This window comes from Myotis nattereri (assembly GCF_964212035.1).
Source record: "Myotis nattereri genome assembly, chromosome: 13".
Taxonomy (NCBI): Eukaryota; Metazoa; Chordata; class Mammalia; order Chiroptera; family Vespertilionidae; genus Myotis; species Myotis nattereri.
The window spans coordinates 18137581-18152897 of NC_138088.1; the positions used below are offsets into that span (position 1 = coordinate 18137581).

The window sequence follows — 15317 nt, forward strand, 5'->3', positions numbered from 1 at the left end:
ATTAGCATATTATGTTTTTATTGTTATAGCTTATTTAAGGCATTGGTTCTCAGCCTAGCTCATTGTATCCCCTATGGACATTTGTTAATGTCTGAAGACAGATTAGGTCAATGGTTCTCAAACTGTGCGTCACAATCCTTTCACAGGGGTCACCTAAATACATCCTGCATATCAGATATTTACGATTCATAACAGTAGCAAAATTACAGTTATGAAGTAGCAACAAAAATAATTTTATGGTTGGGGGTCACCACAACATGAGGAACTGTATTAAAGGGTCATGGCATTAGGAAGGTTGAGAACCACTGGTTCAGGTGGTCTAACTGGGTGAGGAATGTGCTACTGGCATCTAGAGTGTAAAAGCCAGAGATGCTGTTAAACATCCTACAATGCATGGGACAGCCTCCCCAAACCAAGAATTATGTCCCCCAAATGTTAATAGAGCCATGATTTGGGAAACTATGCTCTTTCCAGGTATTATATCATTTTCAAATACTAATAATTTTACTTCTCTACCAATTCTTTTGTGTAGTTGCATTTTCTTATCTAATTGCACTAACCAATTTCTACTGTACTGTGTTGAACAGTATGGATATTCTTACATTGTTCCTATTCTTAGTGGAAATACCTCTGGTATTTTCCCATTAGAGAAGATGCTGACTTTAAGACTGAAGCATATATATTTTATTATATTATTTAAACAGTGCCAATTTATATTCTCTTTTGGGGTGTGTGTGTGTGCATGTGCGTGTGTGTGTGTGTGTGTGTGTGTGTGTGTGTGTGTGTTTTAATCAATTGAAGTACAGGTGCCCTTGTCTGGAACCTAACCTGTAACACTTCAATCTGAGGGCCTGGGGGAGGGGTCTTTTTTAAATGGTTCGTTAATGACTTTCTCTATGTAAATTTGCTTGTTTAAGCTTTATTATCCTAATGATGTCAGTTTTGTTCAACTTTGTTTTCCCTAGGTAATTTCTACTTTACCAAGGTTTTCAAATTTATGTGCTGAGAAATCTGCAAAGTAGTCTCATGATATTTAAAATTTCTTTTGTTTCAAAGGTTATTTCCCTATTTGTATATTTGTGTCTCCACCCCCCCCCCCACTTTTTCTTAAGCTAGCTAATTGTTTATTTTATTATTTTTTAAACACAGCAGTTTATTAACCAGAATTACTGCTTTTCTCCTATTTACCTCACTTATATAGGCTTTTATCTTTATTTCTTTTTTATTTATCTTTTGCCTTTTTTATTGTTCTTTATGTGTTTTTTTTAGCTTTAAAATTAATTCATTTATTTTCTTTCAGTTCTAACTGATAAAAACATTAAGTTCTGTGCATTTTTTCTGACCATTGTTTTACATGTATCAAGTGGATCCTGACAGTGTATTCATTGTCATTTTTAAAGTAAATTCTTTTTAAAATTGAGATATAGTTGACATAACATTATATTCATTTTAGGTGCACAACATAATGATTTGATATTTGTATATATTGAAAAATGATCACAGTAAGTCTAGTTAACATCCATCAGCACACATAGTTACTAACTTTTTTCTTGTGATGAGAACTTTTTGGATTGACTCTCTTGCCCTTGCCGGATTTGCTCAGTGAATAGGGCATTGCCAAGTGGACTGAAGGGTTCCAGGTTTGATTCCGGTCAAGGACATGTACCTTAGTTGCAGGCTCAATACCAGCCCTGGTGGGGGTGCGTGGAGGAGGCAACCAATTGATGTGTCTCTCTCACATCAATATTTCTCTCTCTGTGTCTCTCTCCCTCCCTTCCACTCTCTCTAAAAATCAATGGAAAAATAGCCTCATGCCCTAACTGGTTTGGCTGAGTGGATAAAGTGTTGGCCTGCGGACTCAAGGGTCCCAGGTTCGATTCCAGTCAAGGGCATGTACCTTGGTTGCGGGCAAATCCCCAGTAGGGAGTGTGCAGGAGGAAGCTGATCGATGTTTCTCTCTCATCGATGTTTCTAACTTTCTATCCCTCTCCCTTCCTCTCTGTAAAAAATCAATAAAATATATATTTTTTTAAAAATAGCCTCACATGAGGATTAAAAAAAAAAAGATCAATTCTCTCTTAGCAACTTTCAAATATACAATATAGTATTATTAACTATGTTGCACATTACATCCTCAGGACTTGCTTATTTTAAGACTGAAAATTTGCACCTTTTGGTCACCTTTACCTATTTTGCCCACACCTCATATCCCACCTCTGGCAACTACCAATCTGTTTTCTTGAGCTTTCTTTTTTGTTTTTTCTTTTTTTCGATTTTACATAGAAGTGAATCTTATACTTTATGATATTTGTCTCTCAGTGTGACTTAATTCCATGTTGTTGCAAATGACAAGATCCCCTTCTTTTTTAGGGCCAAATAACAATCCATTCTATCTACCAATAAAAATATACCACATTTTCTTATCCATTCATCTGTTGATAGGCATGTAGGTTATTGACATGACTTGACTATCTTTTATAATAATAAAAGGGTAATATGCTAATTAGACCAGACATCTTCTGCACATCCTTCCTGACGAAGCCGGGCCAGAGGGAAGTCAGCCCGGGTCCCAGGTGCCAGAGGGAAGCCGGTGCCAGCAGCCAGGGGAAGAAAGGTCTACTCTTGCACGAATTTTTGTGCATCAGGCCTCTAGTTGTAAATAATGCTGCAATGAAAATGCAGGTACCAGTATCTCTTTGAGATAGTGATTTTCTTTATTTTGGATAAATCCCCAGAAGTGAAATTGCTGATCTCAACGCATTAGCTCATCCTAAAGGTTTTAGAAAATTTCTATTAGTCATCATTGTTTCTGTAGTTTCCTGGGTAGTTTGTTTGTTTTTAAATAGACTGTTTCTTTGGTTGATTTTTTCCCCCTTCCTTCTCCTCGCTTTGTTTTTCAGTGCAGTATTTGGGAAAGGAAATTGCCACTCTTCATTTCTTCCTTCACCAGCCATAAGTTTCAGGTTTTATTATTGCAGTAAAAAGGCTCTGTGTGTGTATGTGTGTGTGTGTGTGTGTGTGTGTGTGTGTGTGTGTGTGTTTGAGAAGTTGAGCCATGGTGGTATCAGAAAGTTGAGTCCTGCCGAAACCGGTTTGGCTCAGTGGATAGAGCGTCGGCCTGCGGACTGAAAGGTCCCAGGTTCGGTTCCGGTCAAGGGCATGTACCTTGGTTGCGGGCACATCCCCAGTAGGAGATGTGCAGGAGGCAGCTGATCGATGTTTCTCTCTCATCGATGTTTCTAACTCTCTATCTCTCTCCCTTCCTCTCTGTAAAAAATCAATAAAATATATATTAAAAAAAAAAAAAGAAAGAAAGTTGAGTCCTGCCCTTTCTGGTTTGGCTCAGTGGATAGAGCGTCAGCCTGTGGACTGAAAGGTCCCAGGTTCGATTCTGGTCAAGGGCATGTACCTTGGTTGCTGGCACATCCCCAGTAGGAGGTGTGCAGGAGGCGGCTGATCGATGTTTCTCCCTCATCGATGCTTCTAACCCTCTGTCCCTCTCCCTTCCTCTCTGTAAAAAATCAATAAAATATATTTTTTTAAAAAAGAAAGTTGAGCCGAAACCGGTTTGGCTCAGTGGATAGAGCGTCGGCTTGCGGACTGAAGGGTCCCAGGTTCGATTCCGGTCAAGGGCATGTACCTGGGTTGCGGGCACATCCCCAGTGGGAGATGTGCAGGAGGCAGCTGATTGATGTTTCTCTCTCATCGATGTTTCTAACTTTCTATCTCTCTCCCTTCCTCTCTGTGAAAAATCAATAAAATATATTTAAAAAAAAAAAAAAAGAAAGTTGAGTCCTATAGGATATTGACATTTTCCATAGCCTATTCATTTAGCACAAATATGTACAAAAGTTCTGTGTCAAGCCCAACATTTCTATGAGATGATTCTTGTTCCTACAGTAATTTTTTTTTTACTGTTAAAGACTTATATGACTTAAAATAACTTTACATTCTCACCCAGATTATTTTAAAAAGTTCTGAACAGAGTTAGCTAAAGTGTGAGTTTTCCTCATTTGTTCCATCAGTAATGTCACTTTGAGGTATGAAAATGCATCTTTTCTAGATGTGAACATTAATCTTTACTGTATTTTGGCAGTCATCCTGGTGTCTTCAATGCAGAACTTTCAATCTGATTAATTTCATCTAAAAGAAATGTATAGGATGTTTTAAAAATTATTTGGCATAATTAAAGCTTAAGATATTTCTAGTAGCTTCATTCCTCAGGAAAAAAATGACAAAGCAAAAAAATGGCAAACTCTTCTAAGATAATGTGTTCAGCCAAACTTGTTTGTGAAGAATGCTTAGCTTTTTCCTATCCTAAGTAAATCTTCTTCCTTGGTGTTTTTCTTGAGCCCTTTCCAACTTTCTTACCTAATGTAATAGTTCCTTTCTTTGAATTCCTGTCAGTATGTTCTTGTAGCTCTTATCTTTTCCCCCTGCCTTCCCTTATTGTTATTTGAATAGCTGTTTTGTGTTCAAATTATAAGGTGTTTGTAGGTCTGTGTCTTGCTCATTTTTGTGCCTCTTGTAGTGTCCTCATAATACCTTGCTCAATAGATAGCTAATTAATGACTTGAATGAAATAATGGCAGTTGTACATTTTGGATTATGTACAATTTGCTTAAACTAGTGAGGCTAATGTAGCATGCTATCTCATTATAAGCATTTAGGATGATTTTCTTCTAACAAAAAATGCAAAATACTTTTACATTTTGTTTTTTTCTGAAATGAACTCTTAAAGTCAGAAAGGACTCTTAGACATAAGTATCACTTGTGCTTTGTATCTGCCAGAATAGTCTTAGGTAAGGCTTTTACTGGTTACATAGTTAGCTAGTAGTGGAGCTAGAAAAAGAACCTAAGTTTTTTTGTATCTGCTCTAGTGTAATTGAACAGTAATATTTGTTATTGCTATCAATAGTAATTTCAAATTCATTAATTGGCTCTGAGGAGACTAAGAAGCCTAAAGCATACTTCTTATTTTTCCATTTGTGATCTCCTTGGCAAGTTGACAGGTATACATTAAAACTATTTAATAAAAAGGTACCATAGTAGTGGCTCAGAATGCTAATTCTGTAGGAATTCCGAAGAAGAAATTAAGAGTAATGATGACTTTATCTAAGTCATACAGATGAGTTGGAATTTCATTTGAGCCTTAAGGAAGGCTCAGTTTGTGGAATAGTACAGTATTTATCATGCTAATACACTTCAAAACAATGATAAACCCAAGAGAGAAACTTTACTATATTTATTTCTAGTGTAATAACCTATCTATATTATATAGTCATTTATTTATAATTATTTAGCATTATTCAACTTATGATATACTATTTAAATCAATAAACATTTGAATGTGTTTAATGCCCAAAGTATTATGTTAGGCTTTGTATATTGTATTAGACTCAGTACTCATGCTTCAGCATTCAGGCAGATACTAGTACATAAACCCAGTTTAGTGAGATTATGGGGTTTATAAACTATGAATATGAATTATGTCAATGTGTTAATTATAATAATTCTTATAGTCTGCACAAGGAATAACTTGGCCAGCTAATTTACAGCTACTTAAACCTGCTCTCAGAAGTCCATATATCTTAAATACAGCAATAGCAGGTGCTCATTTTTTTCTATTCTCCTATGTTCTAGAAACTATTGTTTTCATACATTGCACACATTTGGGGGACAGCTCACACCCTTTGCAAAGAATCATTGCAAATATCGTGAAATAAATACACTTGTTTATGTTTGCATTACTGCCTACTATGTACTTAATAAGTTGTTCTATGTTGTAGCCTTGGTAAAATAGATTAAGAAAAAAGTATATTCATCTGTGTTGTGAAACACTGACATAATTATGTCACTATACTGCAGTTGAATTGGGCATACTGTAACTTTTTCATATGGATTTTTGACATGATTACTATTATAATTCATTCAGAATTTCAAGGTTTTGGTTTTATTTTTCTGTTTTCAGAAGGGGAAATATGATGGCAGAATGACATGTAATCTTGTTTTCCAGTAGTGTGTGAAGATGAAACACTTCTGGGATATTTTTGAGAACTTTGTTACTTTTTATATTAAATCATTCTTTTCAGTAATATAATTAATGAATAATCTATTCAAGTTATTAGAAAGCAAAACATTGGATAAAAAACAAACAAAAAAAACCTCTTCTTAGTCATCCCAGATAGAGCTCAGTCAAATTGAATTGGAAAAGTATTGAAATGGTTCAGGTTGAGAAAGTTTTAGACTTTTTAAAATAAAAATGACATTCTACTAAAAAATAACACTGGATAGACTAGTGTTAAAATTGCATCTGACCCTGTTTGTTTCAGTGCATTAGACAAAACTGCTACTTCTCCTGGTCTTGGTAGAGTGGCCTTATGTAGTAGTCATCCTATAGGGCTCAGTGTCACCTGTGCCAGGTGCTCCAGGTGTGTCCCTTCCATGTGTGTCCCCCACCACCCATGTGTGTACTATTCTGTTGTGTATATTATCCTGTTGTAGTTGAGCCTTGTTGCTGTTGGCAAGTCACTGGGAGGGATTGACTCCCAGGTCAACTGGCTGCGAGGACCACCAGCAACTACAGTGGAAGAGCTGCTGTACTGGGGCTAACCCCACAGAGCAGGACTCACATTAGTGAGGCGTTGGTGCCACTAAGCCTGCCCTTTGAGTCACTCGTAGAAGTAGTTGGGTTGTAATCTGACATGGTCTGAAGCACTATGTGCACCAAGCGCTCTGATTCTGGGGTCTTCTGGGAAGTGCAAGGTCAATCACTGCCTATGTCCTTCTCGGGGGGCCACCCAGCATGAGCTAGAGTGATCTGCAGATGGCTGCTACTTGTGCTGGGATAGGAGTTGCCCTGGAGAGGCCAAGCTGCAAACAGAGGCTGGCTGCCCCTAGTGCCAGGCTTGGGGCCACTTAGCAAAAGGTACAGGGTATGCAGAGGCCAGATGCTGCCTTTTTAAAAATATTTTACATTAGAGAGGGATGCAGGGAGAGAGAGCGAGCGAGCGAGCGAGCGAGAGAAGCCTCCTGAACGCAACCCGACTAGAAATTAAACCTACAATCCTAGGTATGTGCTCTTATCTGCTACCTTTGTTGCATGGGAGGACCCTCCAAACAACTGAGCCGTACCAGCTAGAGGCAGGTGCTGCTTTTTAGAGAGATTTTAGGAAAATTTGAAGTATGAGCTGAAAGAGGTCATTTGTATGGAAAGCCACTGGCAATGTCTTGGGTGGGCTTGCAACTTGGATGGGGTGGAGTCTCACCAGGAAGTCACCAGGGCAAGGTGAACAGTGTAAGCCTTGTTTATGGAGACTCAGATACGGTGCCTGCCTGCCTGCTGACTGACTCTGTGGGACTCTGTAGGGGAGGGTTCAGCAAAGGAATAATGGCCTCTGCCAGCATTTCTGCCTGAGAGAAAGTTGCCCCTCCAGCTCTGTTCAGAGGTCAGATAATTCAGTTCTTCCCCATATATTCATGGTGCTTTTCATGTTGCTACCCCAGTGCTGGAGCTCAAAGGTAGTGAGTTCAGTACATGGGCCCTTTAAGAGGAACTGGTTGGGATTCCAGCAGCCCTCTGTCTTAGCCACATTTCCCACTAGTTTTCACAGCCAGAATGTTTGGGGACTTCTCTTCTTGGCACTGGAATCTTGGGCTGGGATTTCTGGTGTGGGGCTGAGAACCCTTCTACTCATCTTCATGTGGCTTCTTCTTTATATACTTACTTATAGGACTTCTATTCAGCTAGACTTCTGGGGGATTCTCAATGATGGTTGTTCTGTAATTTAGTTGTAATTTTGATGTGGTTGTGGGAGGTTTTGAGTACCCCATTTACCTATACCTCCATCTTGACAGGAACTCCAGGTTCCACTTCTAATTCTAGTTCTTGTGCTGTTTCCACCACATCTGCTGTTACTTCCTGCACTGAAGTCTTTGACCCCTCAAAGTCATTATTGAGGATTGGAATAAGCTTTGTCCAAATTCCTGTTAATGTTGCTGTTTTGACCTTTTCCATGAGTCATGAATGTTCTTAATGGCATAGATGGTGAATCCTTTCCAGAAGGTTTTTAATTTGCTTTGCCCAGATCCATCAGAGGCAGCTATATTCATATGAAATGAATTCTTAAATAAAAGACTTGAAATTCAGAATTACTCCTTGATTCATGGGCTACAGAATGGGTGTTGTGTTAGCAGGATAAAAACAACATTAATCTCATTGTACATCTCCATCAGAGATCTTGATGACCAGGTGCATTGTCAATGAGAAGTGATATTTTGAATGGAATCTTTTTTTCTGAGCAGTAGACTCAACAGTGACCTGCAAATATTTAATAAAACATTTTGTAAACAGATGTGTTCTTGTTGTTTCATTTGTAGAGCACAAACAGAATAGAGTTAGCATTCTCATAATGGCAAATGAGCATTGGCTTCAACTTTAAAATTACCAGCTACATTAGTTCCTAACAAGAGAGTCAGCCTATCCTTTCAAGCTTTGAAACTTTGACTTCTTCTCGCTAGCTATGAAAGTCCTAGATGGCATCATTTTCCAATATCAGGCTGTTTCTTGTACGTTGAAAAATCTTTTGTTTAGTGTAGCCACCCACCTTTATTAATTATCTCAGCTAGATATTCTGGAAAACTTGCTGCAGCTTCTACATCAGCACTTACTGCTTCACCTTGCACTTTTATGTTATGTTATGAAGATGTCTTCTTTCCTTAAACCTCATGAACCAACCTCTGCATCAAATGATTCTGCTGCAGCTTTCATAGAATTAAAGAGAGTTAGGTTCTTGCTCTGGATTAGGCTTTGGCTTTAAGGGGATGTTGTGGCTGGTTTATTCTTTTATTTAGGCCACTAAAACTCATCACTATCAGTAATAGGCTGTCTTTCTTTCTTCTCATTCATCCTTTCTTATCATTCATGTGTTCACTTAAGTAGCACTTTTAATTTACTTCAAGAACTTTTTCTTTTCGTTCACAAGTTAGCTTAGCTTCCAGCCTATTTTGGCTTTTGGCATGCCTTCCTCACTAAGCATAATCATTTCTAGCTTTTGAATTAAAGTGAGAGCTGTGCCCCTCTTCCTTTCACTTGAACACTTAGAGGCTATTGTAAGGTTATTAATTGGCTTAATTTTAATATTGTTTGTCTCAGGAGAGTAGTAAGGTCCAAGGAGATGGAGAGAGATGGGGGAATGGACAGTTGGTGGAACAGGCAGACACATGCAACATTCATTGATTAGGTTTGCTGTCTTCAATGGGCATGGTTTGTGATGTCCCCAAATACAATGATAACATCTAGGATCATTGATCACAGATCACCATAACAAATATAATAATAATGAAAAAATTTGAGATATTGTGAGAATTGCAAAATGTGATACAGAAACATGAAGTGGGGAAATGCTGTTGGAAAAATTATGCTGAGACACTTGCTCAACACTGGATTACCACAAACCTTCAGTTCTGTAAAAACTAAATATCTGAGAAGTGTGAAAAAGCAAAGCACAAGAAAAGGAGTTATGCCTGTATTTAATGGCTGAGGCTCTGAAGGTCTACTGAATTTAATTCTATGGTTTGTATATAGCTGCCACTGGGATGAATGGGGTAAACTTTGTGGGCAACCCATATTGTGCTGATTTTGCAGTATTGTTTTTAGAGAGCAACCATATTTGCAGGTTCATAGGATGCATTGAGTCGTCATCTACATATACTCGCTATGCCAGATGCTGTATTGTATTCTGGAAATTCAGATGTAAAGGACACTGAGTTCTTGTTTTCTAAAGTTCTTAGTTCATGTAAATTATAAACACTTTGGAACTTTGAAGTTCTGTTTAAATTGAAACCTAAGTTTTGTTGGTGGCCAAGTTTGGGTAGATCTCAGAAATTTATTTTGGCCTCAGAATTAGCAGATGTTGCTTTTAACAATAGTGCTGGGTAATAGTTGGTAATTGTTCAACAGAGGTTTATTTAGACTAGTGGAAGGATTGGCAAAACCAAGCAGTCCTTTTTTATTATTTAAAAATATTTTTTTATTGATGTTAGAGGGAAGAAGGGAGAGGAAGAGAGAAACATCAATGTGAGAGAACATTGATCAGTTAGTTGCCTTCTGCTTGCAACCCCCTCTCCCCACTGTCAGGATTGAGCCCACAACCTGGGCATGTGCCCTGACTGGGAATTGAGCCAGTGGCCGTTTGGTGCATGGGATGATGCTCAACCAACTGAGCCACACCAGCCAGGGCAGCAGTCCTTTAAATGTGCAATTGTCAAAGGTAAAAAATACAAGGGGGTAAATCTCAGAAGAGTGCAAACAGATATTTTATGTCAGGATCAGGATAAGGTCTGGAGTTTTAATAGTTTGGTAAGTTGATTCCAGATGTGCCAATAATCAGAGTTTTGGGATATGAATTTGATTTTTAAGTAAGGAACTTTGTCATCATATGGGTTGATTGCTGAAATATTATTGGGCCTGAACCCACTATTATGGCTGGTAAATGACAGTTTCTGGCAGAGGAAAATGAAACATCAACTTCTGGGCCTGCCTTTATTTTTCTTTAAATGAAAAAGTTTAAATAAAATATTTCTGGAGGATCATTAAATTTATTAACATTACCTACATTTTTTATAAATTAAAAGTGCATATATATTTTACATTAATTTGATTGCCATGCACATATTACCTTGCATTCTACCTTTAAACTTCAGTGAAAATGCTTATATGAAACTAGAGGCCCGATGCACGAAATACATGCAAGAGTAGGCCTTCATTCCCCCGGCTGCCAGCACCAGCTTCCCTCTGGCACCTGGGACCCAGGCTTCCCTTGCAGCCCCAGCTTTCATCTGAAAGGTCGTCCAGAAGTACGTCTGGTCTAATTAGCATATTATGCCTTTATTATTATAGCTACTGTATATTTGTTTGCATGGATAGTTTTAAAACTCAAATAGTATATTGTAAAAATTTCTGTCTCTTATCTCATCTCCCATCCCAACCAGCACCATTGCTAGTACATTTTTGTGTTCTCCTACAGTTACTTAATAAGAACATACAAATATGCATTCTTATTTCTCCTTTTTACATAAGGTAGCACACTATATATGCTATTCCACACCTTGCTGTATTTAGATAATAGTATCTCTTAACTCTTTTCAAATCTATACATGCTATTGCTACATGGTATTGCCTTATATATTATTTATCATTTAACCAGTCCTCTCTTGATGAACATTGGAGTTGGGTGTTTTTTTTAGTTTTTTGCTGTTACAAACCATGATGCAATGAATAACTGTGGCACGTGTATAATTTCACAGGTGTGCAGATATATCAGCAGGCTATTTTATCAGAAGTGGAATTTCTGGGTCAATGTATGCAATTTGTATGGGTGATTTTGGTGGATGTTGCCAACTTATCCCCCATAGAGTGTACCAATTTACACATTCCTCAGCAGTGGCATTTCTATAGCATTGCCAACAAGTATGTTTTCAAACTTTAGGATTTTTGCCAGCTTGGTGAGTGGAAGACAGTATCTCAGTATAGTTTTAATTTGTACTATCTTATTATGAGTGAGATTAAGTATCTTTTCATAGTTTTTAGAGCCATTCTTACTTATTTTTCCAACTTTTTTATATCTTTGTGCCAAATTTCTGTTTGTGAAATAATATTTTAATAATATTTTATGATTATCATTTTTCATATTTATCTCACATTGGATTATATTATTATACTAGTCTTTATCTTTCTATAATTGGGCATTTCATTTCCTTTTGAAGTGTGCCTATTACATTTATTTTGCTGAGAAGATTATTAAAATTTTTCCCCTTTAAGTTATTTATCTGGAAATCAGGAATTCTAAGATCGATTGTATGTTTTTTAATTAATTAGCTATGAGTAAACCACATAACTTATCTGGATCTCAGTTCCTTCATCTGTAAAATAAGGATGTTGAATTAAATGATTTCCTATTTCTGTGACCCTTTGAAATTTACCAAAAGCAATACATCAAGTTTAATAGTCCTAAAATAATAGATACAGAAACAGGGCAGTAATATACTATTGCAGGTTTCAAAAAACTTATTATAGATAATGCTCTGCTTTAGTAACAAAACTATCTTTCACTTGCCTCCTTGACATTTCTTGGTTAGAAATACCTCTTCATCATTTTCAGCTCACATCAAAGCTATTTTTCAGAGTCCAGAGTGCTAACCATTACACTATGGAAAGCTATTTTTTAGAGGCATTTCTGTGTGTGTGTGTGTGTGTGCGCACGTGGCACTGTTAGGGAAGAAAAATACACTGCTTTTGATTTAATTTAATCTACGTCATAAATTTGTATGTTAATCTTCATTATTGCATAACTGCTGCCAATTCACCCATTCAGTTTTCTAGATTCAGTTGGAAAGCTGATCATAAATCTGTTTGATATCTCATAAAAAATTAACACATTGAACTACTTACACTATTTCTTCACTACAAAGTTAAGGATTAAATTATAATAGAACCTGTTCTCAGTGGGGTTTTTCTCTCTATTTACCTGGCATCTATAAAAATGGCACTAGAGAAGGTGAATAGAAATAGCTTTTAATGTGTACTTTGGGGAATGAGATTAGAACTATTGAAGAAATGACATGTATAATGTACTGTAACAGGCCTTGTGCTAGACTATGGTTTAGAAAGAGGAAAAGCCATATTTTTAACCTTAAAGGAAGCTCAGAGCCAAGTCGGGGAGGAAAACTTATATATAAACAAATGTTAACTACCATAAAGATCCCTACTAAGGGCAAGATAATTTAAATTAAGAAGCAGTCAGTTATGCTTTGAGAAAATCAAATGGGAGGAACATGGATACTTTGATTTGAAAGTCATGTAACCAGAAAAAAAAAAGCCCCCTTCTCGTTCAGTCTGACTGGTGGAATAAGAGAATTAGGGACTTTACTCTGGCCTCAATATCCTGCTATTAATTCTCTGGACTGAGATGCCAGAGATGATCCTAAGTCTTTTGGGATGCCCCTGACATTTCAATCAACTTGATCAAAATTCTACACCATTTTGAGGCTCAATACTAAACAAAAGCCTTTGCTGACTGACCCAGTCTTATGCTGGTCTTTCTTTGTTTTTTAATTCTCCAATATCTATATCCAATCCTATCTAATAAAGAGGGAATATGCAAATTGACCATCCCACCATCACAAAGATGGCGGTGCCCATAGCCACAAGATGGCGGCACCCAGTCTCCTCAGCCCCACCAGAGTCCCACAGTCCTTTCAGCCCAGCCGGGGAGGTGGCAGGCATGCAGTGGACGGGTCCGGCCACTCCTTGCGCCTTCTGCCGGAGTCCCATAGTCCTTTCAGCCCAGCCAGGGGGTGGGGGGGAGCGCGGCAGGAACACAGTGCGGCTGGACCCACCCTCAGTCCCCCAGCCTCCCAGGGCCCGCCCGAGGTGTAGGCAAGCCTCGGATGTCAGTTGCCCAGCAGCCCAGGGCCTCCAGAGGCTCAGATAACCAGGGCCAGCCAAGGCGTGCGTTGGCAGCAATGGCAGCAGCAGAGGTGTGATGGGGGTGTTGCCTTCCCCTGATCACCAGGTCACCTCCTGGCCCTGAGGGCTCCCTGACTGTGAGAGGGGGCAGGCTGGGCTGAGGGACCCCCGCCCCTCCAGTGCATGAATTTTCATGCACTGGGCCTCTAGTATATTTATATGTATTCAGGATGGAAATGTACCATTTCCAAAATGTTTAATGTGAATTTGTCCAATTAAAATATAAAAATTTGGGGGCCTTTTAGGTATCACATAGGGCTGAATAGTATGAACTTAATTTTTTTGTGTTAGAACTTATCTTAGATGCTGAATTCGTCAGCTTTTGCTGTGGTAGCAGACAACCCCCAAATTTTCAGGGCTTACAATAACATTTATTTCTCACCAGCGTTTTGTAGGTTGGCTTTGCTCAGCTGGCTCAGCTTGTCCTGATGCTGCCTGCCTCTCTGCTGAGATCTGTTCATTATGGAACCCAGGTTGAAGGATTAATGTCTTCCTGAGGCATAATCTCTTGGTTAGAGTGAAGGGCACAAGAAGGCTAACAGAAATAGCTCTTAAAAGAACTTCATGGAACTGGGCCACATTTCGTTGGTCATAGCAAGGCATTTTGCAAGATACACACCCAAAACAAAAAGAGTGGGGAAGTATTATTTACCTACGGGATGGAAGAGTGAATGTTTATTGAACAGTATGACTTAATATAGATATTTCTGAATTTAAAAAAAAAGTTAAAGGAACAGGTGAAGTTATAAGTATGAAACAAAAGAACCTAGTGGGGAGGAGGGCTTCCAAGGCTCTAGGAGTGGGAAAAGATTTACTGTAATTAAAACTTAAATTACTTTAACAAAAGTAATATTAACATTACAGGTAGGGGCAGCAAAGTGTCCTAGTTAAAATCCGGGCTCTGGAGTCAGTCCACTCTTGGTTCAGATTCTGGATCTACCAATTCTAGCTGTAGTGACTAGTCTTCAGCAAGTCACTGTATCTCAATATTCACATCTGTAAAATGGATGTGCCACTTACCAAACTGTTGATTTTCAGCTCTAAACCCATCTTCCATTGTCTTATTTGTGATATTGGAAATTTCGTCCTTTCCAGTTTTTGTTAAGCTCTGTCAGTAGAGGAACTAGAGGGAGACTGGAAAAGGAAGGGGTGCTATTCTCTGATTCTAGTGTGCTCCTTGTATGCTGCAGTGGCCAGCAGCATGTGGGACACCCAGTGGCACTCAGTTCCTAGGGACTTTTAGTGGCAACACTTCTACATGCAGTTTCCAAGTGAATTTCATACGATGACATCTCCTCCCCATGGACACTTTCCCAAGTTCTACTGATCCAAGTTTTCCTAGTAGATGGCTTTACTGTGAGTTCTGTTGATGTGGCACGTTAGTAAATTTCGTGGACATCAGTGGCTGTGTCCTCACCACAGGTCTGGAACTCCACCCTGTTAGGAGTAGCCTTTTTATATATTTACTAAAGTCCCAGTGCATGGATTCATGCACCGGTGGGGTCCCTCGGCCTGGCCTGCACCCTCTCGCAACCCAGGACCCCTCGGGATGTTGGACTGCCTGTTTCTGCTCAGTCCCCGTAGGCCAGGCTGAGGGACCCCACCGGTGCATGAATCCGTGCACCAGGCCTCTAGTATGCATATAAGATCTTTGGTTAATCTCTTCCCGCCCTCCACCTCCCCTCTTTTCTCTGAGATTCATCAGTCTGTTCCATGTTCTGGAGTCAGTCCACTCTTGGTTCAGATTCTGGATCTACTACTGTGCATTGAACATCTGCCCCCTGGTGGT

At 38.7% G+C, this 15317-nt stretch overlaps 1 protein-coding gene across 3 annotated transcripts in view; it reads left to right on the forward strand.

Moving 5' to 3' along the window:
• MICU1 (mitochondrial calcium uptake 1) overlaps positions 1-15317 on the forward strand; it is a 168791-nt gene that overhangs the window by 21884 nt on the left and 131590 nt on the right. The window lies entirely within an intron of this gene.